Source organism: Heteronotia binoei, chromosome 10 (assembly GCF_032191835.1).
Source record: "Heteronotia binoei isolate CCM8104 ecotype False Entrance Well chromosome 10, APGP_CSIRO_Hbin_v1, whole genome shotgun sequence".
Lineage (NCBI taxonomy): Eukaryota > Metazoa > Chordata > Lepidosauria > Squamata > Gekkonidae > Heteronotia > Heteronotia binoei.
This window is the reverse complement of record NC_083232.1, coordinates 103,519,604-103,545,055: the sequence shown is the minus strand read 5'-3', so window position 1 is coordinate 103,545,055 and position 25,452 is coordinate 103,519,604. Positions and strand designations below refer to the sequence as shown.

General features: G+C 46.0%; 1 long non-coding RNA gene across 1 annotated transcript in view; it reads left to right on the top strand.

Moving 5' to 3' along the window:
* Positions 1-25,452, top strand: part of LOC132578159 (uncharacterized) — a 64,819-nt gene that overhangs the window by 24,437 nt on the left and 14,930 nt on the right. The gene's annotated exons all lie outside the window — the stretch shown is intronic.

Sequence of the window (25,452 nt, the reverse complement as noted above, 5' to 3'; positions counted from 1 at the left end):
ACAGATTTGCAGCTCTCAACACAGGAAATATGTCAAACATCGCGAGATCTTTTTACCAGTGAAATGGGATTTGGTGGCAAGAAAAGCAGGAAGTGTTAGAAGGAAGAGGGAAATCATTGAAGCAGCTAGCCTACTCTAGGACTATAATATCATAGAAAAACATCGGCGGCCATTGCTAGGAGGTCAAAATTTAAACAAAGTTTTTAAAGTGTTCGGGATATTAAAAATTGGTGAAGCTGACAGAGGTGACAATTATAAGGTAAATACTATTGGACATTATCGTTGATAATTATTTTAGAAGCCTTTTGAAGGAAATTTTTTTTTAAAGGAAGCAGAAAGTCGCGACCGCCATTTTGGAAGAAATAAAAAATTTAAAAATTAATATCTGAACTCAGGAGGCTCTGAGGACGATGAAATTAGGATTATTGAAAAGGGCAACCCTTACTTTATCAAACCGGATAGTTTAAATTTCATTTGGAGAGGTCCAAATTTTCGGTGTTTTTTTAAATGTCAGAGCATAAATTAACCCGTGCAAGGACTGCCTCAATGGAGAAAATTCAAGAGCAATTAGAAGCAATGGGAGCCAGGATGATGAAAGGGGTGAGAGACATGATAACTGCTTCTAAAAAAGAAATTAGAAAAGACATTGAAGAGCTAAGGAAAGATATAGAAGATCTCAGAAATGAGATTGTGGTAACATAAAAAAAAATGCAAGAGGTGGAAGAGAGAGTGAAAGTATATGATTCCACCTTCCAGAAAAGGAAGTAGCATTATTCTTTGCAGACGCAGAGAAAGCATTTGACAATTTAAATTGGGATTTTATGTTTGCAGTAACGGAGAAAATGGAGCTGGGAGAAAGCTTTATAAGAATGATAAAAGCAATATTTACTGAACAATGTGCAAGGCTATGTATAAATGCTGATCTTACAGAAGACATGATAATTAGTAAAGGTACAAGACAAGGCTGTCCACTTTCCCCACTGTTGTTTATAATGACTCTTGAAATATTACTGATGCAAATTCAAGAAGATAAAGAAATAGAAGGATTAAATGTAAAAGGATTTACTTACAAATACAGAGCATTTGCAGATGTTATAATGTTTATAAATGAAAACCCCATACTAGTCACACCTTTGTTGTTAGCTAAAATACAAGAATATGGGGAGTTGGCCGGACTTTGTATTAATAAAGAAAAATCAAAACTTCTATGTAAAAATATGCAAATAAATAAGCAACAAGAATTGCAGAGACTTAACGGGCTGTGAAGTTACCTCCAAGGTAAAATATTTGGGTGTGGAGATAACAATGAAAAATATTGATTTGTTCAAAAATAATTATGAGAAGCTATGGCGTAAAATGGATAAAGATATGTTAAAGTGGAATAAACTTAATTTGTCACTGTTGGGTAGAATAGCCGCAATTAAAATGAATATTCTACCAAGAATAATGTATTTGTTTCAAACTATTCCGATTGTGAAAGACAGTAAACTATTTAATAGATGACAAAGAAAAATTTCAGAGTTTGTGTGGGCGGGGAAGAAACCAGGAATTAAAATGAAAATTTTAACAGATGCAAAAGAGAGAGGCGGATTTCAATTACCAGACTTAAAATTATATCATGAAGCAGTTTGCTTAGTATGGATAAAAGAATGGATAATGTTATTAAACAAAAAACTCTTAGCGTTGGAAGGTCATGGAAATAAATTTGGCTGGCATGCTTATATGTATTATGGGGAAAAAAAGATAGACGCCTTTTCTCTCACCATTATATAAGAAACAGCTTGCTAAATACATGGATGAAATATAAGAAATATGGAGATGAGAGAAAACCGTTATGGATAGTGCCAGCTGAAGTGATAAAAATAACAGCTGAGACGGGTGAAGAAAAGTGGTTGTCAAATAATCAACTATTAAAAATACAAAGTGGCAAAACAGAATTGAAAACTGCTGAAGAGCTGAATAATAAATATGATTGGTTTCAAATGCAACAAATAAAGAGCTTGGTGGAGAATGACATTAAAACTGAAGGAATAAGAAAAGAGCAAACAGAAATGGAAAAAGTTCTGCTTGGAGACAACGAAAAATTAATTTCAAAATTATATAAATTGCTTCTAAAATGGTCTACGGAAGATGAAGTAGTGAAATCTCAAATGATTAAGTGGGTAATTAATGTAAATAAAGAAATACACATGGAAACTTGGGAATATTTGTGGAAGAACTCTATGAAGCTTTCGACGTGTCATAGTATTAAAGAGAACTGCTTTAAAATGATGTATAGATGGTATATGACTCCTAAGAAATTGGCAAAGATGAATAATAAGATGCCAGACAGATGTTGGAAATGTAAAAAACATGAAGGTTCTTTCTACCATATGTGGTGGACTTGTGAAAGAGCAAAAAAGTATTGGCAGATGATTCAACAAGAAATTTCTAGGATCTTGGGATATGAATTTATGAAAGTTGCAGAGACTTTTCTTTTGGGATTACAAATGGAAAAATTTCCAAAAGAAGATAGAACTATAATTTGGTACTTGCTTTCAGCTGCTAGGACATTATATGCGCAGTTGTGGAAGCAAGAAAAAATACCAGAGAAATGGGATTTGATTGTAAAAGTTATGGACAAATTAACAAGAATTTTAAGAGACTATGATTTATAAGTTTTTTAGATGGAGTGGGAAAAGTTCAGAAGATATGTAGAAAAAGAGTGGAAAATAAAAGGACATTGGACAATTTTTGATAATGATTAAGTCTTAGAAAAAAGAATATTAATTTTTGTTTTTATTAGTTAAGGGTACCTTTAAATGTTAAAATTTTAAGTAAATAACACCGATGGGGGTCAAGTAATGGGGGGAGGGGTGGGTAGAAAGTAATATATGGGATAGATAAAAGAAGGTATTAATGATGCAAGAAATATGATTTGTTACCATATGTTACCAAATAAAATTGTTTTACCCACCAAGACAGTTGGGTTTTATACCCCACTCTTCACTACCTGAAGGAGTCTCATAGCATATTGCAATAATCTTTGCTTCCTCTCCTCACAGCAGATACCCTGTGAGGTAGGTGGGGCTGAGAGAGTTCTGAAAGAACCATGACTGGGTCAGCAGCCCCTCCCCCCTACTCGCTGCCACAAGCGTTTCTTTTTCCTCCTGTGTCAGTTGCAGAAAGGCATGGCAGGGAGGAGCCCAAAGGGAGGAGGGCATGCCTGATCCCAAGGGGTGTGTATGCAGCTCCCACGCAGCCCACCAGGCAACCCAGTGTGTGTGGGGGGGTCTCTCAGGGGAGCCCTCCCATGCCACATCCTCCTCTTTTTCTCCGTGTGACGGAACCGGCCCGATTCTGCCTTCAGACCCGGTCCCGTCAACTCCCTATTGAGTCGCCAACTCCTGGAGGGAGCTATTTCTCCTCCGGCCACTTGGGCTCGCTGCCACCACCTGCTCAGTCTAGGGGTTCAGATTGAGAGGAACAGGACTCCCAATCCCCCTCTCCAGCTATGAGGCCAGGCCTCAAGGTCCTCTGCCACCCTGTACTTGGGTATCACAGAGACCATAGCTCTTCTTCGGGGAGCCCCTGGAGGATTGGCACCTTATCTAACTGCATGCCTTCCCCCTTCCCCGGGGCCCCCTTCATAAAGCAGTGTGGTCTAAGCGGTTGGGGATCTATGTGGTACAGAGTTTGACTGCCAGCATTCAAAACAGTAAAAATGTTTAATAAGAAGAGAAAGAAAAACAAAAACAGTTACATGTAAATGTTTAGCACAGCACCTGAACAGCAACAAGCAGGACAAATAAAAGGTGGATTTAAACGCATCCTCTTGTCCCTGGTGTAAACTTGCCCTACCTGGTGAATGACTGCCTGGGGTCCCACAGGCAGGAGCCCACAGACTGGCAACCTCTCTCCCTGAGCACCAGCCAAGAACTGCCCTTTTCCCGCCTAACTCAAATAAAAAAAAACAAAAGAACTTCCTGCCCCTCTAGGAGGCTTTCCCCCTAGAGCTGCTGGTTTAACTCCGGAAGGGAGGGGGGAGTGAAGGGAAGGCTAGGCCACAAAGCCTGCCTAGTAGTTTCATGTTCCCCTCCAACCAAGCACCAACATTAACCAAGATGGCGTTTCTCCACACTCCGCAAAGGCAGGGCTGCCCAAACTGGGGTGGGGGGTGCTGTTAACAACAATGTGAAAATTACTTCAAACGTGGATGCTCATCTTGAGCACACTAGATACTTAAATGCATTTAAAGATACAGTAACAATTTCTAAAGTGCTCACTGGCACCAAACAGTTACAAGCACCATGAACCGCGGATTCTGTGGGCTCATTTCAGTGTAAATTGGGCTGTTTGGAAACTACTTCTTAATTACAGTTCCAAAAGCAGTAGGACTGAAGAAGTCTTCGAAACATGGAGTCAACCTAGGAGACGAGTTTGCTCATCCCTGTTTACATCTAGGAACTTTGCAGCCTCTGCTGTCGGGTCTTCTTGGTGGCGCTGTCGGTTCATGGGATTTGGAACTGTGTTTGATGCCAGTGAGCACTTTAGAAATTGGTACTGTACCTTTGTGTGCATTTAAGTGCCTGTGTGGACCATCCAGTGTGCTCAAGCTGAGCAGCTGTTTGTAATTGTCATTGTTGCTAACAGCATTACAAGTATTGTTATACAGATTGATTAAATTGTAAAAGGTTTTTAGTATACTTTATTGACAGTTTGTATCGGCAATAGTTTTCTTGACTGAACCTCCAGGCAGGGCCTGGGGATCTCCCAGAATGACCACTGATGCCCAGATGACAGAGATCAGTCCCCCACTGTGCCCCGCCCCGTCCGGAGAAAATGGCTGCTTTGGAAGTTGGTCTGGATGGCATCACCCTCTGATGAACTCCCTCCCCTCACCAAACCCTGCCCTTTATTCATTGACCTCCCTTCCCTAAATATAAGGCTCAGAGCAGCTTACAACATATAGGTGGACAATAAATAACAGTTAAAAAGTTAAACAATGTAGAATTCAGCATTAACAGGGAACCAAATAGCCTTTGATGGCAGACAAAATGTACGGAACCCACCAACCGCTGGGGAATGGGGATATTAAAAAGTAGGAAGGAAGTGGGGGGAATCTGAGAGCACCAAACTGTCGCCATCCTTAACCAACTGCCTGGAAGAACATCTGTGCCTTGCAAGCCCTACAGAAAGGTCACAACTCCTGCAGAGCCCAGATATTCTCAGGCAGAGTGTTCTACCAGGTGGTGGGGCAGGGCTGAAAAAGCCGTTCCAAGCTCTACCCCCAGATCTCAAGGCATTTCCCAACCCAGAGATGGCAACCCCACACACTTTAACTTTCCTCTAAATTGTGCGCCTCTCAGAGATTTCCTGGTTCACACCTTTAGTCACTACGCCAGAGTACTGCTCTATGTGGTTCTTATCACACAGCTTTAAAAAAAAAAAAGAATCACATTTTTGCTTCGCTTTCACATTTATCCTTCTTCTTGCTCTGATTCTTTCAGTTTCACATGTCATAGACCTTCCATTGATGCACTGCCATTCCCATGTGAGTAGAACTGTATAGTTATTTTTCAGTCCAAGAAACAACAGCCTGGAATGGAATATCTTAATGATCTGTATCTAGTCTGCATCACATGCCGGCCTGAAACCTGCCTAAGCCCTGCTCTGTTTTTGTGTGTTTGGAGCAGCGGCCCGTCCTCCACCCGAGCTGCGAGGCAGGAAAAGGGAGCAGAGGCAGGCAGGCAGGCAGGGAGGGCTCTTCTTTACCCACGCAGAGCAGTCACTTGAATGCCATTGGTATTTTTGCTCAGCACATTTCCCTGATGAAACAGCTAAAGAGCATGAATAATGCTTTTGTGTTGTGCCAAAGGTGCGCAGGAATGTCAGGATGATTAGCCAGGCGCACCAATCAGCTTCCAGTGACATACTGGAAAATCTGGAAACCAGGCTCCTTAGGTGACTGAAACAAAAGAAGGAGTCCTTGATTAAAACATTCCTATTTCCTAATCATTAGAGGTCTGTGAGGTTAATTCAGACATTCTTTCCTTATTCCTTTATAGGTAGCCTTATGTAAATCTTCCTACTCTGCATAAATATTCCTCCCTTTCCTGAATTCATTTACTCTGAAGGGAGGCTTTAAACTGGACCTTTCCTCTGTGTGTGTGAGAGAGAGTTGCACTGGAAAAGACTCCAGAGGAGAGTTTCCAATATTCTGGTGGTCACTGGAGATCTCCTGGGTTTCGAACTCATCTCCAGGCAACAGACCTGAAAAAAATGGCTGCTTTTGGTATTATACTCCATTGACGACTTTCCCCTTCTCAGAACCTACCTACCCCAGGCTCTGCCCCCAAATCTCTAAGAATTTCCCAATCAGAGTTAGCAGCCTTACCCCAGTGGGTTGCTTCACGTATGCCAGAGCATTATTTATATCTAGTATCTGAATCTGTGACCCAGTCCCACTGAAAAGGCATTGATATCTGAGTAACATGCATGTTCCATCACTAGCATTAGATATCATCCTTATTTACAAGTGACCACATAATGTTGCAGTTATCACAAAATGAACCAATTCCAAGACCCAGACCAGTATGACCATGTCTCTGTGATGCACTTATAAAGGATATACTTTTACTGACTTTATATTACATAATATTTTCAAATCTTTGGCTCTGTTGCTCAAATCCTATAGATATAAAAGGCAAGCCATCTTGGTGACCATTTGCCTACCCTCCAAGCCTATTTTGGCCTTTGAAGGAGAACTCATTGGGCCAGTCCTAATTAGGGTTGCCAGCACCAGGTTGAGAAATTCTTGGAGATTTTGTGGTGGAGTTTATGGAAGCCAGAGTTTGGGAAGGAAAGAGATCTCAGCTGAATATAATGTCATAGAGTCCACCCTCCAAAGCAGTTATTTTCTCCAGGAGGAGAGAGATCTGTTGTCTAAAGTTCAGTTGTGATACCAGGAGATCTTCAGGCTCTACCTGGAAGTTGGCTACCCTAGGCCTGGCAGCACCCTCTGAGTGACTTGATGATGATGATGATATTGAACATATGAACATATGAACATATGAAGCTGCCTTATACTGAATCAGACCCTTGGTCCATCAAAGTCAGTATTGTCTTCTCAGACTGGCAGCGGCTCTCCAGGGTCTCATATTGGATTTATATCCCGCCCTCCACTCCAAATCTCAGAGTCTCAGAACGGCTCACAATCTCCTTTATCTTCTCCCTCACAACAGACACCCTGTGAGGTGGGTGGGGCTGCGAGGGCTCTCACAGAAGCTGCCCTTTCAAGGACAACCTCTGCCAGAAGTATGGCTGACCCAAGGCCATTCCAACAGGTGCAAGTGGAGGAGTGGGGAATCAAACCCGGTTCTCCCAGATAAGAGTTCGCACACTTAACCACTATGCCAAACTGGCTCTCAGGTGATGCCACCTGACTGGCATAACTTCACTAGGCCTGGCTGCTTGCTGATGTTCAGCAGCAGCCCCTGTGGCATAGTAGTTAATGCTTCAGTGCACAGTTTGCTAGACCCAGGTTCTCTCTGTAAAAGCTGACTGGGTTACTTTGGACCAGTCACAGATTTTCAGCCTAACTACCTGACATGGTTGCTGTGCAGATCAAAAGGAGAGGAGAATGATGTAAGCTGCTTTGATCCTCACTGTGGAGAAACGCTGTACTTTTCCTAGGTAGAGCCGGCAGGGAGGGGGGAGGAAATGAAAAGCTGAAGTCAGTAAAATTCCCCTACAGAAATGGCCAAAAAGACCAGATCATTGCTCAAGCACACACTGATGATAAATGCTTCAAAGCCTAATAGAACAGGAAAAGGTGGCAAGAATGCATTGTAGATGAAAGGAATGCTGACTTCAGTGTCTACATGATCATTGTCATGCTATGATGGCACAGCAAATTGACCTTGACATTCACCCAGGCTGGGACACTCACCCAGAGCTTCTTTCTAGGGTCTGTTGTATTTGTTCTCATAATGGCCTTTATTCCTAGTATAGCAATATTTGTCTATTTTCTGGTCCAAGTCAGCTGGTTCCTGTTTTGTCTCTCATACATCTTTCTTTTCTTCCATGGTTGTGTGGGTATATACAGTCTCTTTTCCTCCATCTTCTACTTTTTTGGGTGTATTTGTGAACTTAGACAGTTCTGAGTTCTGTTTTAAGTGTATTGTATTCCCTTTTGTTGTGGTATTTCAACATTTCTCAAATTGCCTTCTGTTTCTTTTCTGTCCCATTCCTCAGTGTGTCTGCACTATGTGTGAATTGGTATTTCTGCAGCAGCACCTACTATTGCTGTTTCCCAGTGTCTGTCTCTTTGCTCTCCTCCGATTGAACCTGTCAAGTTGACGGATTCAAGAATGAGTCAAAGTTGATACTAAGACTACATTTATTGATAACCGGTACTCTGGCGTAAGCCTCTAGCTTGCTAAGAATGAAACCAATACATTGATACATGGGTTTTAAGATACATTTCAAAAACATTCCTACAAGGGGTGGGGGTGGGGGTTTACAGGAGGAAACATTCACACACAACTACTAGATACTTTCTTAGGCGATAGCTAGCAAATGCCCTTGAATTGTTATGCAAGGCTTCCTCCCACCTCAGGCCCTGAGAAGGCGCCGACTAGTTCCTTCACACCAGTTACAAATCAAAATAAGAAAAGGGGGGAAGGGAAGCAACTAAGGTAAAACATTAGCAGCAGTGGATCCATTATGATTTTAACAGGGCCTATTGCCTAGGCCATGATCCCCCAGTCTTAAATCCTTATTAGTCGATCTTGACAGAACCTCCTTCTCTCAGAGGTTTTAGTAGCTTTGTGCTCCTATCATAATACATTTTCTAAATAAGCTTCAAATTAGTGTTGCTTTTTCTAATTATTTCACCCTTTGCAGTTTTTGGTAGTACCTGGCCATTGTTGTTTGAAAGATTGGATTTCAGTCATCTACTCATAGACCGTTGTGCTGGTGATGCATCTCCTGCTATTGGTATATTTCTGTATACTATTCGTGTATTTCTGTAATTCAGCAAGTTGTCTTGATCAGCCCGTATTGCTTTTTTCACTATTTGGTTTTTTCATTGTTTTTCACTATTTGCTAGTCTGTGGGTGGAATGGGCCTGTTTGTGTGAGTGTTTGAAACCCCACACCCTGGCAAATACTTCAAACCTTAGTGATGTAAATGAATAGATTGTTATATGATATTTTTAGTGCTTTAGATTTAACATTTTGAAACTCTGATAAGGTGCTGGAGACCAGAGGAGTTAGTGAGTGCATGTGTGTGTCAATCTGTTCTGTGCAAGCAGATGGAAAGAGCTGAAATTGTCCTTCACAGATTATTGAATTAGTGAGATAATATGGAGATGATGTTATATGAGAAAGTCTAAAGCAGAGAGTAAAACATTGAAGGAAGATTCCAGAAGTGTGCAACAAAAGGATAATCCAATGTCATAAATATGAAATGGAGAGCATAAGTGCTACAGTACAATCCTTGGTACAGTTTTTTGGAAGTAGAATTTTGAGTACACTTGTTTAGGATGGCATTGTTGACTTGGTTGAGAGATTGGGCTTTGTTGCAAGATAGAAGATAGCTCCTTTTGGAGGGGCATGCATTTACCCAAGGCTGGCACACGTATTTGTGGTATCAAATATTAGAAGGGCACTCCTACTTCAAAAATCACTGGCTACTGAAATCGTTCTACCATACATGGGCCTGGTTAAAACTGAAAATCTACAAAAGTATTCCAAGATGGGTATCCCCTGCTGAAGATTTTACTCCACCAAATCTTATGAAATTAAACCAATGCTTAAGTATGAGGAGAAGGAGAAGATCCTGGTGCTGGGAAAGACAGAAGGCAAAAGAAGAAGGGGACAGCAAAAGATGAGATGGCTGGATAGCATTACAGATGTAACAAACACAAATTTCAGCAGACTTTGGAGGATGGTGGAAGACAGGAGGGCCTGGCGTGACTTTGTCCATAGGGTCGCAAAGAGTCGGACTAGACTGTGCGACTGAACAACAACAACAACATCATAAGTATGAGGATTTATTGCAACAAGATAAGTAACTAAAAACTAAGGAAGAACTAGAAACCAAGAATGTTGATATGAGCTGATGGCTCAAAATGCAAATAGAGTCCAGATATGTAAAGGACAAAGTAATAGGGTTTAACATGGATCAATATCCATTTGATAAGATAGTTGTAGGCCCTCAAGAAAAATTAATTTCAAAAAATTATTCTTATTTACTACAGATGAGGATGCAAGATGAGTGTGAAAGACTGTATGGTACAATGGGCGAAAAATATAGGGCGTAATATAGGGTTGCCAAGTCCAATTCAAGAAATCTCTGGGGACTTTGGGGGTGGAGCCAGGAGACACTGGGGTGGAGCTAGGAGCAAGGGTGTGACAAGCATCACTGAACCCCAACGGGAGTTTTGGCCATTGCATTTCAAGGGACGGCACACCTTTTTAAATGTCTTCCTTCCCTCCACCCTCCCCTTCTCTGATTTCACCTCAGAGGCGGAGCGGAGCGGGCAATGCCGCTGCACTGCTGCCGCCTCTTCTCCGGTTCACCTTAGCTGCTCCTCCGAGATGGGGCGGCTCGCCACGCTCCTTGGTGCCGTTCCCCCTCCTCCCCCCGCTTCCGTTTTTTTTGAGAGCGGGGGAAGAGGCTGTAAATCCTGGGGTCCCCCGCCTGGGCAGGAGGGTTGGGAAGCCTAGCGTAATATTATGTTAGATGAATGGGAGACTTTATGGAATTCAAACATTAAGCTAACTAAATCAGTTTCTTTTAAAGAAAATTTGTATAAAATGTTCTATAGATGGTATGTAACTCCTCAAAAACTTTCTAAAATGTATTCTAATATGTCTAACAAATATTGGAAATGTACAAAGCAGCTGGGGTCGTTTTACCACATGTGGCGGACTTGTGAGAAGGCGAAAGATTATTGGAAGATGGTCCATGAACTATTATAAAAGATTTTGAAGATGCAGATCCAACTTAAATCAGAACTGTTTTTGCTGAATATGTTCCCCAAAGCAGGGGTGGGGAATAGGCTTCCCAAACCTCCCGCCCTGGCGGGGAACCCCAGGATTTCCACCCTCTTCCCCCGCTCCCCCAAAAAATGGAAGCGGGGGGAGAGGGGGGAAACGGTGCTGAGCCGCCGGATCCTGGAGCCAGCGAGGCCGCCGCGCCGCTGCCGCCCCCTCCCCCACCGCAGTTTCTCCTCCGAGATGGGCCCAGGCTGAGCCCATCTCGGAGGAGCAGCCAAGAGACGGCAGCAGCGCAGGGGAGGGCGAGGCAGGCCAGGAACATGGCGAGCCGCGAATCCGGGCCCTTCTAGGACCCGGACTTGCGGCTCGTCACGCCCCCGGCCCGCCTCCACCCCCCCACCTCCGCTTCCACCCCAGAGGCGGAGCGGGCAAGGCGGCAGCGGCGCGGTGGCCTCTTCTCTGCTCGCCGTGGCTGCTTTTCCAAGATGGGCTCAGCCTGAGCAGCACGGCGAGTGGAGGAGCAGCACAGCGAGTGGAGAAGAGGCCACCGCACCGCTGCTGCCTCTGCTCCGCTCGTCGTGGCTGCTCTTCCAAGATGGGATCAGCCTGAGCCCATCTCGGAGGAGCAGACGGCGAGCGGAGAAGAGGCCGCCGCGCCGCTGCTGCCTCTGCTCCGCTCCGTGGCTGCTCTTCCGAGATGGGCTCAGGCTGAGCCCATCTCGGAGGAGCAGCACGGCGAGCGGAGAAGAGGCTGCGGGGCGGTTCGCCACGCTCCCCGGCGCCGTTTCCGCCCCTCCCCTAGCTCCACCCCAGTGTCTCCTGGCTCCACCCCCAAAGTCTCCTGGCTCCACCCCCAAAGTCCCCAGATATTTCTGGGGTTCGATTTGGCAACCCTAGTGGGGAACCTCTGTCCCGAGGGCCATATACGGTCCTCGAGGTCACTTGGAGTGGCCCTTGGGGATTGCTGGACTGAACCGAGCCATGTGGCAGCCTTCCTGGGGCCTGGCTGGCCAGTGAGGATCATGGGCCCAGCTGCACTGTGCAGCAGCCTCCCCAGGGCCAGGCAGGGATCACAGGGCCCAGATGTACTGTGCGGCAGCCTCCTTGGGCCCTGGCTGGCCGGCCAGAATTGCTGCAGGGCCTGGAAAAGTTACTGTCACAGTTCAGTTTATGCTCAATTATCCCAGATGGTGTAACCTAATATGCTAATATTAGGGGATGTGGTCTAATATGCTACTGAGTTCCTGCTGGGGACTTTGGGGGTAGTTCCTGCTGGGGACTTTGCCTAGGGCAGCAGGCCACGCATGTGTGTGTGTGCCAGATTAGGCTTTCCCCACATGACTTCAAATAGAAGAACAATTATCTGCATTAATTTTGCTGGCCTGAATCTTTCTCCCTCAGCAGAGCACTGTTTTTTAAGTTGATAATTTTTATGGCCCGCGAATGATGTTATAAATATCCATATGGCCCTTGGCAGAAAAAAAGGTTCCCCACCCATGCCCTAAAGACTATACAAAAGAAGCAAGACATTTGATGGAACACATTAATACTGCAGCTAGGATTTTATTTGCTCAGAAATGGAAGCTCCAAGAGCTACCTACAAAGCAAGAGTTGATAGGGAAAGTACTAGAAGTAGCAGAGATGGTCTGTTTATCTTTAATGCTTGTTGGGAAATCCAAAGAGAAAGCAAGAAAATATTGGGAGAAGTTATATGTATGGTTAGATACTTAAACTGCTTTAATGATGAATGGTGGTAGATACTCTTCAAATTATTTGATTGGAATATAAACCAAACATGAACTAAATTGACAATCTAAATGGGAATTTACAATATAACTCTATATGACTAATGTGATAAGAAGCTAAATGTGTAATAATAATGATATGATGGAACTTCTTTATATTTGGTGATACAGTGATATGCAGAATGTTTTCTATACTTTTTGGACAGATGTTTTATTACTTTTCTATATCCACTTCCCCTTCTCCTTTTTCATTTTTTAAAATAAACATCTTTAAACTAGAAGGGATCTTGGGAGATGTAGGCCCACTAGCAACTCCTAGGCAGACTTCTCTCTGCCTTCTAGGCCACACTAGGCCTCAGATCATGCCAGCTAGGCTTCCCAATCCCAAGGTCCCAGCGGGGGATCCCCTGGTTTTACAGGCTTCCCTCCTCCCCCAGCCAGCTGGCCAGCGGGGGAAGCCCCCCCCCCCACAGCCATTATGTACCTCCATGAACAATTCCCATAGGGAATGATGGGGAATTGATCTGCAGGTATCAGGGGCTCTGGGGGAGCTGTTTTTGGAGGTAGAGGCACCAAATTTTCAGTATAGCATCTAGTGCCTCTCCCCAAAATACTCCCCAAGTTTCAAAAGGATTGGACCAGGGGGTCCAATTCTACGAGCCCCAAAAGAAGGTGCCCCTATCTTTCATTATTTTCTATGGAAAGAAGGCATTTCAAAAGGTGTGCTGTCCCTTTAAATGTGATGGCCAGAACTCCGTTGGAGTTCAATTTTGCTTATCACACCCTTGCTCCTGGCTCTGCCACCAATGTCTCCTGGCTCCACCCCCAAAGTCCCCAGATATTTCTTGAATTGGACTTGGCAACCCTAATGCCAGCCCAGCGTCCATGATGCTCACCTTGTGAGATTCTTTTGCTCTGGAAGTGCCTGCGTTGACGTTAGCTTCTTTAACCTGCTGCTCATTTCAAATGTACAATATGGCAATGAAATAGTGTCCTGGATTAATTTGTCATAATGCATGTGTGCCTGGGAGTGGTAAAGGTGCATGGCCTTAGCCCTCATGAATTTAAGGTAGAGTTCTGCAAGGACACTCACCTGAGGGCAGATGTTCACAACTGCTTCATAAACACAACTTAGAAACGCCTGTATTACTGGATGGTCACACTGAATTAGTATCTTGGGGCTAGAGAGCGATTTCTTTGTTAGCTGATATTCAGTTGTATGTAGTGTTCCCTCAAGCTGAGTTAGTGTGAGCTAGCTCACAGTTGTTAGCCTCCAGCGCACACGTTTTTGTCTTAGGTCAAGAAAAATGGCCCCAGAGCCAACTAATTTATGCAGTAGCTCACAAAGTATATTTTTTGCTCACAAGACCACACAGCTTGGAGTACTGGTTGTATGTAAAGCCAAACTGTTATATCTAATGTGGGAGAGAGTCAGAGTGGTGTGGCAGTCAGAGGGTCTGACTAGGATCTGAGAGACCAAGGTTCGAATCCTCCACTCTGCCATGGGAGTTGGCTGGGTGACCTAGAGCAGTTACTGTCCGCAGACATCCCACAGGGTGGTTGTGAGAACAAAATGCGGCGGGGGGGGGGGGAGAATGAAGAAACCCCCTTTGTGGAGAAAAGTTGGGTTTAAATATCTAAATAAATTAAATAAAATCCATGATTGTATCTCTCAATATATATATATATATATATATATATATATTAAAATAAAACCTGAAGTGCTGAACTGATGTGATCTGAGCTTCGTTTTTATCCTGCCCTTCCACCAAGGTGCTCAAAGCTCTAAATAGATCCAGGCTGATTTACAAAACTTAAAATTACTAAAAGAGATAAAAGTCCACATGAGACATAAATAACAAATTAAAAAGAACTTCTTTAAGCCCTGAGCCGGATGGCCCAGGCCAGGCTGATCTCGTCACACCTCCGAAGCCAAGCAGGGCCAGCCCTTGATGAGTCCTGGGATGAGAGACCACCAAGGGGGTCCAGGGTAGCTGTACAGGAGCCAGCTGTTACGTATGACAGGCAATGTTGTGATCAAAGCCTGGGTCATTGGAGCCAGAAGGACTGAGCTTGGGGACTCGGGAACAAATCCTCCTGCACATGTGGAATTCACTGCCACAGGAGGTGGTGGCGGCTACAAGCATAGCCACCTTCAAGAGGGGTTTAGATAAAAATATGGAGCAGAGGTCCATCAGTGGCTATTAGCCACAGTGTGTGTGTATATATAAAAATTTTTTGCCACTGTGTGACCCAGAGTGTTGGACTGGATGGGCCATTGGCCTGATCTAACATGGCTTTTCTTATGTTCTTAAATCCAGACTGTCCTGCTCCAATCACTGGCCCCCTGCTGGTTTGAATGACCCAATAAAATGCTTGCACAGGAACCCAGTGTTGTATATAGTTGACCCAGCAGGCCCCATTCTCCAGCCTTGTTAATGCAGCCATCAGCCATGCTGCACTCAATAAAGAGCTTGTTATCACTTCCACCTCATCTCTTCCATGCCTAAGAGGCAATGACAAACCCACCTCTGTTCCTCTCTTGCCTTGAAAACCCTGTGGGGTTGCCATACGTTGGTTGTAAATTGACAGCAAAAAAAGCCTAAAAACCTGTACAAAAGGCCCTCTTTCATCCTTTCACAGCTTCCAAAACAGTATCAAATTGGCAGTCTTCTTCAGAAATACCAAGAGGGGATTCCACAGGGAAGGGACAACCCCAGAAAAGAGGCTGATTCCTTTGCCTCCATGAATGAACTGTCAACATGTCTTGATCAGAAGAAGAGCACAGATGCTGAATGTTCTAAGTATAAGCTTTTGCGTGTATCCACATTAAGGCCAACAAAATTTCATTCTGGATATAATAAGCTTTTGTGTGCATGCACATTAGGATCAACAAAGTTTAATTCTGGGCATGCACAGGAAATTCTCCAGAATTAAACATTGTCGGTTCTTAAAGGTACCGCTGGATTCAAACTTTGTTCTGTTGCTGTAGACCAACTCGGCTACTCACCTAAATCTAGCTAGCTAGACAGGAGCAGAATGTATTGCAATATGTTCTGAACTGAAGGACGTCATGCTGAGATGTGATGTCTGACTGACTTCAGTGATACAAAAGATAATTAAATGCTGAAGGTACCCAGGCTTGGGCTGAACCGTATCGTCAGTTGTCTTGATAGCTGGGGAAGACGGGTGAAGCGACTGAGCAGGAAGGACTGCTTCAGAATCATCATCCTTTGGATGGGCTAATAGAGGTGTTCCAGCTGGTGAAATTGCTGTGGTGGGTAAGACAGGTAGGAGCAGGTCTATGTTGTTATCTGGTGCTGATGAACTACAAGAAAATTAGTACCTAGGAATCCTAAGGCATTTAAGCTTGCAGGATGTGTGGGACAAGAAATTGGAAGAAGCAGGCTGTACTTCTTTACAGTGCACCTCTCCTTTCACTCTCAAGAGTGTTTCCAGTAGACTCAAAAGCGTAAAAACTGCAGAAGAAGGAATGGGAACACATGCTGGCCTTTTACCACCACTGATCATTGGTTTGATGCTGGTTTAGTGCTCATGCTGGCTGTGTTTTTAAACTGCTGAGATTTTATTTTTCAAAATATTTTACTTGCTGTTTTTTGAGTTCTGAGATGCCTGAGAACTATTTTACAATGAGAGTAAGATAAAAATATTTTAAGAGAGTTACTATACTGCTATACTGATTTTATTCCATCATATATATAAACCATATGTTTTAAAAAAGGAATCATGTGAGGAATCAGAATAACAAAGTTCACGACCACTGGCACCAACAAAGTCTTATTCAATGTATGAGCTTTTTTGTGTGTGCATACTTCCTCAGATACAAGAAAATGGAATTTACCAGTTCATACCATCCATACATATAGGCAAGATTTCCAGAACATTCCATGGGTGACCTCAAAGTAGCTGTTTTATTGCAAAGAAACTTCAGAAACAGACTGGAAAAGGAAATTACTGAATTACAGGTTATTACAACACTCAGAACCACCACCCTGGATTCAAGAAGAAGAAGATGATATTGGATTTATATCCTGCCCTCCACTCCGAAGAGTCTCAGAGCAGCTCACAATCTCCTTTATCTTCCTCCCCCGCAACAGACCCCCCTGTGAGGTGGGTGGGGCTGGAGAGGGCTCTCACAGCAGCTGCCCTTCAACAGGAATATTGGTTTCTTATCTCACTACATATGCTAAACTCATTGGCCGTTTTTGCACTTAGCGTTTGCTCCCCTTTTTCCACGGCGCAATTATGTCCGGATCATTTTTCTCGTTTTCCCACTAGTGACTCTTTGCGGAGTCGCCTTCCCTGAAGCCCTGGCTCAAATCGTTTTCCCACTGGCATCGGCTTGAGTCCGATGCCCTGTCAATCATTTTTTTTTTAAGCGCAAGTCTGGTTGCGTAATGACGTACTAACGTACTAACGTAACATCGAGCTGTTCCCTCCCCTTCTTTTCTTGGACAAACCGCATCACGTGTGCTGCTGCTGCTTATGGATTGGCTGCAGCTGTAGAATCCTCCACAGCCCTTTATGTATTAACGGAAGCATTCACAGTGGAGAATCCTAGCACTAGATTCCCCCCCCCAAATTCTGAAGCACTAGATCCCCCCCCCCAAATTTCCTCCGCTCTCTTTCCCCTCCCCGGCTGGCGCTTGCAACGGGGACCTGACTGATTCCTGCTGCCAGAGCTCCCCCCCCCCCGCTCCATTCTCTCCTTCCCCTTCTGTGGCGCGTGTGAGGAGCTCGCTCGCGTCTACTTTCTAACCGAGCGGAATGTAGCCAGGGAGAAGAATGCAGGACTCCAACTTCCCATTTTATACATGGCGATTTTGTGCAGGTCCAGAAATCCTGGTGGCACAGCTGAGGGAGGCATTCCCTTTTTAAAACACACACACATGGACGCTTTGGCCCGCACCGGCACTACATTCCCCCCCCCCCCCAACAATGGTCGTTTTCGCATTATCGAGATAACGCAACAGCGGAATAACGCAACTAAAGTCAATAATAAAAAAAAATTCTAACGAAACCAATTGAAGTGCCAATTGAGGCTATTCCAGGAGGGTTTTTTTTTTCCCTATTTGTTAATTTCAAAATATCGCTATTACGCAAAACTGTGAAGTTTAAAAAAAAAAATGGCCGTGCCGGCACTTTGGGGAAGCGCCGTGAAACGCTGATGATTGGCCAAGCGGGTGGATGGGGTGGGAGGACGGAAAGGGAGAGGGTGACGCCCCCAAAGCAGTCGATCCGGCGTGGATGGATTTCGCACAGGAAACTCCACTGAGTGGATCCGGAGTGGATCCGGAGGTTTTCGGAAACTCCGGCAACTTGCTGAAAAACATACTCCGGCGTAAAATCCCTGAAGCGCCGGAGCAAAGCGCAGCGCCGGAGCAACATGTGCGAAATCCAAGAGAAGATCCGGAGGTAAATGGGGCGCTACGCCGGAGCAAACGCTAGTGTGAAAACGGCCATTTAGTCCTCACATCTGTATTCTCACCAAGAAGGGGCTATACATCCTCTTTATTTTAGTGTATTTCTTATTTGGAATAGAAGATTGGAATAATGATTAGAATGTAATGCAATGAATATTAAAATATATATGTAATTTAGAAAGGCAGATTGAAATTAGGGTTGCCAAGTCCAATTCAAGAAATATCTGGGGACTTTGGAGGTGGAGCCAGGAGACATTGGGGGTGGAGCCAGGAACAAGGGTGTGACAAGCATAATTGAACTCCAAGGGAGTTCTGGCCATCACATTTAAAGGGGCAGCACACCTTTTTAAATCCTTCCATAGGAAATAAAGGATAGGGGCACCTTCTTTTGGGGTTCATAGAATTGGACCCCCTGGTCCAATCGTTTTGAAACTTGGGGGGGTACTTTGGGGAGAGGCACTAGATACTATACTGAAAATTCGGTGCCTCTACCTAAAAAAACAGCTCCTCCAGATCCCCCAAAACCTCCAGATCAATTTCCCATTATACAATATGAGAATCAATCTCCACATAGGGAATAATGAAGTGCTCAGCAGATGTTTCCCTCCCCCCCACTTTCTGGTGACTCTGAAGCGCTGGATTGGCCTCTCTACTCATGAGTTGCTGCCAACTTCTTCAAAGTAACACAGACACACCATCGCTTTCCAAAGGCACATGGTCCTTTTGGGGCGGGGCTCCCCCCCCATCGGCCAGCTGACTGGGGGCGGGAAGCGGCCTGGGAAAGCAGAAGAACCCCTGCTGGGACCTGGGGATTGGCAAGCCTAATTGAAATGCATTTCTCTGATGTGATAACAGATGATACATAATAGCACAACCAATCAGCCCACGTCAAAGACAAGGATGCTCCATGCTTGAGTGGAGATGGCGTGTAGCAACAGGGTCTCATTTAATTACTCTTAGCATTCCACAATTAAGAAGGGCACATTTACACATCACTCTCCTATTTTGATATATTTATTTGCTTCTCGGTGGCCCCTCCCCCACCCAAGGAATTGAATCCAAACAAATGGTGACCATATAGACTTAGTTTGTTATTCTTGCTTGGTCTTTGCATCTGATTAAGTATTAATAATATCAAACCTTAACATCCTTAAATATGGAACTAAATAAACTTTCAACAGTTAGAATGATTCAAATCAATTCTGACCAGCACAAAACATTGAAATCACAGTCAATAACCATTCAACTAACAAATCAGGATGTTTACGGAAGTAAGACCAGCAGACTCAGCAGTGAGATAAAATTGCATTCCTGAGCTTCAGGGCTCATGGGAAGAGAAAAACAAAAGACCTCTTAAATCTCCTGCCCCTCCCCCCAAAAAGAAAAAAGCTCAGGAGCATAATTAAGTTTTTACTTTATGCTCGAAGGATAAATAACCAGGAGCCAAGTGAGCGTCTGGGGGTGGGGCTAGCCCAGTGTGTGCACAAAGCAATTGGAAGAGCACAGAAGAAAATAGATGGCCCCCAGTTGAAGTCTCCCCACTTGTCTCATGTTGTGAACTGCCACACTCCCATCAGTAGGAGCTGGTGTTGTGATGGGGCAGGATGGCAACTCACAAAGCAATATCACTGTCTGCATGGGACGTGTTGCTGACTATTAAAGGAGGAGAACATACAATGGGGATGCCATTTTGGGCAATGTCCTTGTGTCACGCAGAAGTTCTTTCTGTAGAAGCAAAGGGGGGGGGGGTAGTCTCATCTTGACTCATCTCTTTATGAAGATAAATTAAAGGCCATTACTGTAAGAAAACAAAAGAAGTAGGAGGAAACAAAAACCAATTTACATGCAGGTATGAGATCATTATGCAAAAGAAAAGCAGAGGCATCCTCAAGTATGGGCTTGATCTGAATAAAGTTTGTTGGCAAGGTTTGTAATTCTCAGTGTCTTTCATAAGCATAAGAGCATGTTGACACCTATCATATCTGCCAAGTGTGTCACTGAGCCTCTTTCTCGTTCTGAAAAAACAGAGACTTCCCATCCTCCTCATTTGGATGACTGTTGCAAGAAGGGATGCAGAAGCATTCTGGGGTTCCTCCGTTCAGATCAAATCATGATTTTTAAGTTGGCTTATTTTGTGGCAGGGTGCAGAGAAAGCACAACTGAGCGCATTTGATTGATTGCTAAGTCAGATAAAGAGTATTTGTGTAATGTTTCTGTTGTCGGTTGTATTTCTTTGGTGATGCTGGTCTATCTTTTTCTTTCTTGTTGTACTCAATTTGCATTCCCTCCGTGTTTTTTCTTTCTTTGCAACTGGTGATGTCATTACAATTGCCTGGTGCACAGGTGTGTCCTCACAGGCTGCTACTGTGTCCCGCTGTCATCTGGAATAGAATTGTTGCAAATGTCATTTGAATGTGCCTTTATTAGTGCAAAAGGGCTGGTTGCCAATAGGAGCCAATTATGCAGAGGTAGCCCATTATGGTTCTGTCAGGCACTGGGAACTTGGGGGAGGTGGTCTCTATATCTGTGATGATGTTAAAACAAATACTTGCACAGAACATTTCTATATTTCTCAAAAGAACTTGGGGGAGGGGTGGAGCTGTAAGATGTGACAAAGAAGGCAATATGTTTGCCTTACTACTCAAGAAAATATTTATTTCTAAACTATTTACGACCAAGTGCACAATCAGGTGCTGAGTCCAGGTGATACAATGGCCAGACTGCCGCATTCTAGTGCTTTCCTTTTGCTTTCCATGTTTTTAAAGACCTGGCTTGTAGGGTTGCCAGTCCCCAGGTGGAGGCAGGGGACCCCCCCCCCCCCCGTTTGGAGGCCCTCCCCCACTTCAGGGTCATCAGAACGTGGGGGAGGGAGGGAAATATCTGCTGGACAGTCCATTATTCCCTATGGAGACCAATTCCTGGGGCTCTTGAGGGGCTGTTTTTTGAGGTAGAAGCACTAAATTTTCAGCATAGTATCCAATGCCTCTCCTCAAAAACCAGCATAGTATCCAATCCAATGCCTCTCCAAGTTTCACAAGGCTTGGACCAGGGGGTCCAATTCTCTGGCCCCCAAAAGAAGGCACTCCTATCCTTCATTATTTCTAATGGCTGGAAGACATTTCAAAGGTGTGCGGTCCCTTTAAATGCGATGGGGTGGAGAGTAGCCAAGTAGTCTGCTGCTGTCTCTCCCGCCTCTTGGTCCCTCTTGTGGAAGAGGAACCGGCGAGCGATGAGCAAGGGTTGGGGCAAGAAGTGCCTGGTGAGGAGCCTGACAATCTCCTAGTACGTCTTCTCTGTGATCCTTGCGGGGGCCGAGAGACCCTTGGCGATCTCGAACATGGCTTCTCCGCAGACGCTCAGGAGAACGTCTCTCTTTAGGCTATCCTCCGTTATCCTGTTAGCTCAAAGGTAGCAAGCGACCCCCTCCGTGTAGGTCTCCCACCTCTTCGGGGTAGCGGGGTTGAATTCTTCGAGCCGGCACTGGGTTGCCCTTGGGCCCACTCCCATTTGGCGGCGTAGCTGGAGGGCCTCCTCTTCATCTGGTTGGCTGGGACCCATCTCTTCCTGATGGACGGCTTCGGCCCTTGTTTTGGGGAAAGTCTTCGTGGTTCGCTCGAACGAGATGGCCTCGTTGAAGGCGCTCTGGAGGGTGAGCTCTTTGCGAGGAGCTTTTGTTGCAATCTTTTGTCCCTCAGGCCCCAGGCAAAACGGTCCCTCAGGGACTCCTCTAGCTTATCAAAGCTACAGTTGCCAGGGAGTGCTGGAACCTGTGTCCTATGCCGCATGGGAAACCCCGATAGTGACCTCGGTAAAGCTGAACGGGGATGTGCGCATATGCGCCAACTACAAGTGCACCATTAACAAGGCACTTCAGGATAACCCCTACCCCGTTCCAGTAATCAGCTATGTTCTGGCAGCATTAGCGGGGTCCAAAATCTTTGGGAAGCTGGACTTGGCCCAGGCATACCAGCAGCTGCCCGTGGATTCCGCGATGGCAGAAGCACAGACCATAGTAACCCACAGGGGGGCGTTTAAGGTGCGACGGTTGCAGTTTGGGGTGAGCGTGGCCCCGGGGGTGTTTCAGAGCCTGATGGATTCTCTCCTCAAAGGGATTCCCGGGGTGTAACCATTTTTCGACGACGTTTTGATCACCGCACTGGACGAGGAGGAATTTAGCAACCGGCTGCGAGAAGTCCTCTGCCGTTTCCAAGAGGCCGGTCTGAAAGTCAAGCGAGAAAAGTGTTCCCTTGGGGTACCGAGGGTGGAGTTTTTGGGGTTCGCGGTGGACGCAGCGGGAATCCACCCGACACCAGACAAAACCAGGGCCATAGTGGAAGCCCCCACCCCCAAGAGCAAGGCGGAGCTATAAAGTTTCTTGGGGTTATTAAATTTTTACCATTCGTTCCTCCCCCACAAAGCCGCCATAGCTGAACCCCTCCACAGACTCCTAGACAAAAATGCCGCGTGGGTCTGGGGAAAGAAGCAGGAAGCCGCTTTCCAGGCAGTCAAAGGGCTGCTCGTATCTAACAATGTGGTCCACCACTTCGATGAGAGCCTACCGGTGATCTTAGCATGCGACGCGTCACCGTACGGGGTGGGCGCCGTCCTGGGTCACCAACTCCCAGACGGGAGGGAGGTCCCGGTAGCCTACTACTCGAGGACCCTGACCCTAGCGGAGCGCAACTATGCCCAGATAGATAAAGAGGCCTTAGCGATTGTGGCAGGGGTGCATAAGTTTAACGACTACCTGTACGGGAGACGTTTTACCATAGTCACAGACCACAAACCGCTCCTGGGCCTCCTCGCCCCAGACTGCCAAACGCCACAGATTCTATCGCTGCGCGTTTTGCAGGGGAATCAGTTCCTAAATTCCTACACATATGCCCTGGTCCACCGGCCGGGCAAGGCGATGGGACATGCAGACGCTCTCAGTCGCCTACCGTTGCCCTCTATAGACCCAGCCCCAGCCCACCATGTGATGCTTATTGAAACGCTGCCAGAGAGACCCCTGCACACAGCAGAGGTAGCGAAGGCCACAGGGCGAGACAAACTACTCGCGTGGGTTCTCGACTGAGTGGTAAGGGGCTGGCCAGAGGGAAAACAGGGCGAGGAGTTCAGGGCATACACCACATGCAAGGAAGAACTATCCTCCCACAAGGGATGTATTTTATGGGGGAGCAGGGTGGTGGTTCCCCCCCACCGCTGCGGAGACAAGTGCTGGGGGCCCTGCATGAAACACATCCAGGAATTGTATGGATGAAGTCCCTAGCATGCAGCTATGTGTGGTGGCTAGGGATGGATGAGGAAATAGAGGGGTGGGTCCGGAGGTGCAAAGCATGCCAGGAGTCCTGACCCGAACCGCCCAGCGCCCCCGCTCAATGCTGGGAAACACACAGGAAGCCGTGGTCTAGGCTACACATTGACTTTGCGGGGCCCTTTCAGGGCCAAATATTCTTCATCTTGGTGGATGCGTACACCAAGTGGTTGGAGGTTATTCCAGTGGCTTCAACCTCAACGACAGTGGCGATCCGGGCGCTGCGCAGGGTCCTGAGTACGCACGGAATTCCGGACACCATTGTCTCGGATAATGGGACGGCCTTCACCTCCCGGGAATTCCGGGAGTTCTTGCAGAGATACCTAATACAGCACATACGGTCCGCCCCATTCAATCCGGCCACCAACGGCCAAGCAGAGCGGATGGTGCGCACCACTAAAGAAGCCCTGGGCCGTATCGTGCAGGGTGACTGGGACCACCGCCTAGCCTCCTTCCTATTCGACAATAGGATAACCCCCAACCCAGTCACTGGGGTCAGCCCGGCCGAGCTGTTAATGGGACGGAAGCTAATCACGAGATTAGATCGGCTGCACCCCGACTGGGCCACTGACATCCGCAGTTCCCCCGAGATCAGAGAAGCAGCCAGGGGATTCTTCCCAGAGGATCCGGTGTATGCAAGGAACTATGCTAGTGGCCCCGAGTGGGTAGCGGGCCGGGTGCTTCGAGTAATAAGGTCCTGCCACTACGACGTATCAACAGAGGGAGGCAGTATATTGCGGAGGCATATAGACCAAATACGTCGCCGCACCTTGCCGGAAGACCCGGCCGCAATAGGAAGCGAGGAGGAGCTCACAGCCGTGCCTCCACAGAGAGCTACCCCAAACCCGCCGACCGCTCCGTCCGATCAGGCGGTAGAGCCAAACTGTAGCGGGGGCGACCCCCCCAGGAGCAGGGACACCGGACGAGCAGCAGGGTGCAGACAACCATAGGCCAGCAGTTCTCCCACGCGGGGAAACTGTCACCCCGTCCGCGTCAGCGGCCGTGGCCCTGGCGGCACCGGCAACCACTCCAACTCCACCAGCAACTCCAAGGAGGTCTGCCCGGGAGCACAGGGCCCCCGCTTACTTGCAGGACTATGTGTCCTGAGCTAGGGGGGGAGGAGTGTTATGTATCGAACATAAGATGTTATGCAGCATGGCGATCGCTACTGAAGGCGACCCCTGGGTCCCCGGATGTAGCTCACCAGATGCCCCGCCCATCATGATCTGTGGCGGGAAGTTTGACTGACCAGGATTGGCCTGGTCAGATGAGGGGGCAGTTCCAGGTAATGTATATAAGCGGGGCCCGGCCTGCGTGCTCTCTCTCTTGTAATGTGCTACTGAATAAACTCGGTTCTCAGTACATTACAGTTGTCTTAAAAGTGCCACCAGACTCAAATCATGTTCTGTTACTTCAGACCAAGATGGCAACCCACCTGAACTCTTCCTTGAATGAGGGAATCCTTCTAAGCATAGCCATCATTACCAACTTTGTTAACTATTTCCTCCCACTGCAGGGAAGAGCTCCATGAAGCCTTGGGATGCTTTTCAGGGCAGGTGATGACCACTGGAGGGAGGAGGCACTCTGTCTATGCCGGTCGTCATGCCCACTGGATTTCTTGGGCAGCCTCCTCACATTTCCTTCCCCAGATCTTTTATGATATAGGAAAATAAAACAGGGACATAAAGAAAATGGTTCAACTTGGAACTTCACCATGCAGAAACAGTTTCTAAAGCATTTTGTTATGTAAAGGGACAATGTAAGGAAAGTGGATCAAAAGGCACAGGCTTTAAAGGAAACAAAAAGGTTCAAGCTATTTCCTACAGTTCACATTTTAGACAGGTTTGGAACTTCAAGCAGAATTTTAAAATATTCTCACCTGCAATTTTTATGAGCAACATTGGACAGGTTTACATCTCTTCTTGTCCATTATCCTGGGATGCAAAGTTTGGGAGGCATGAGAT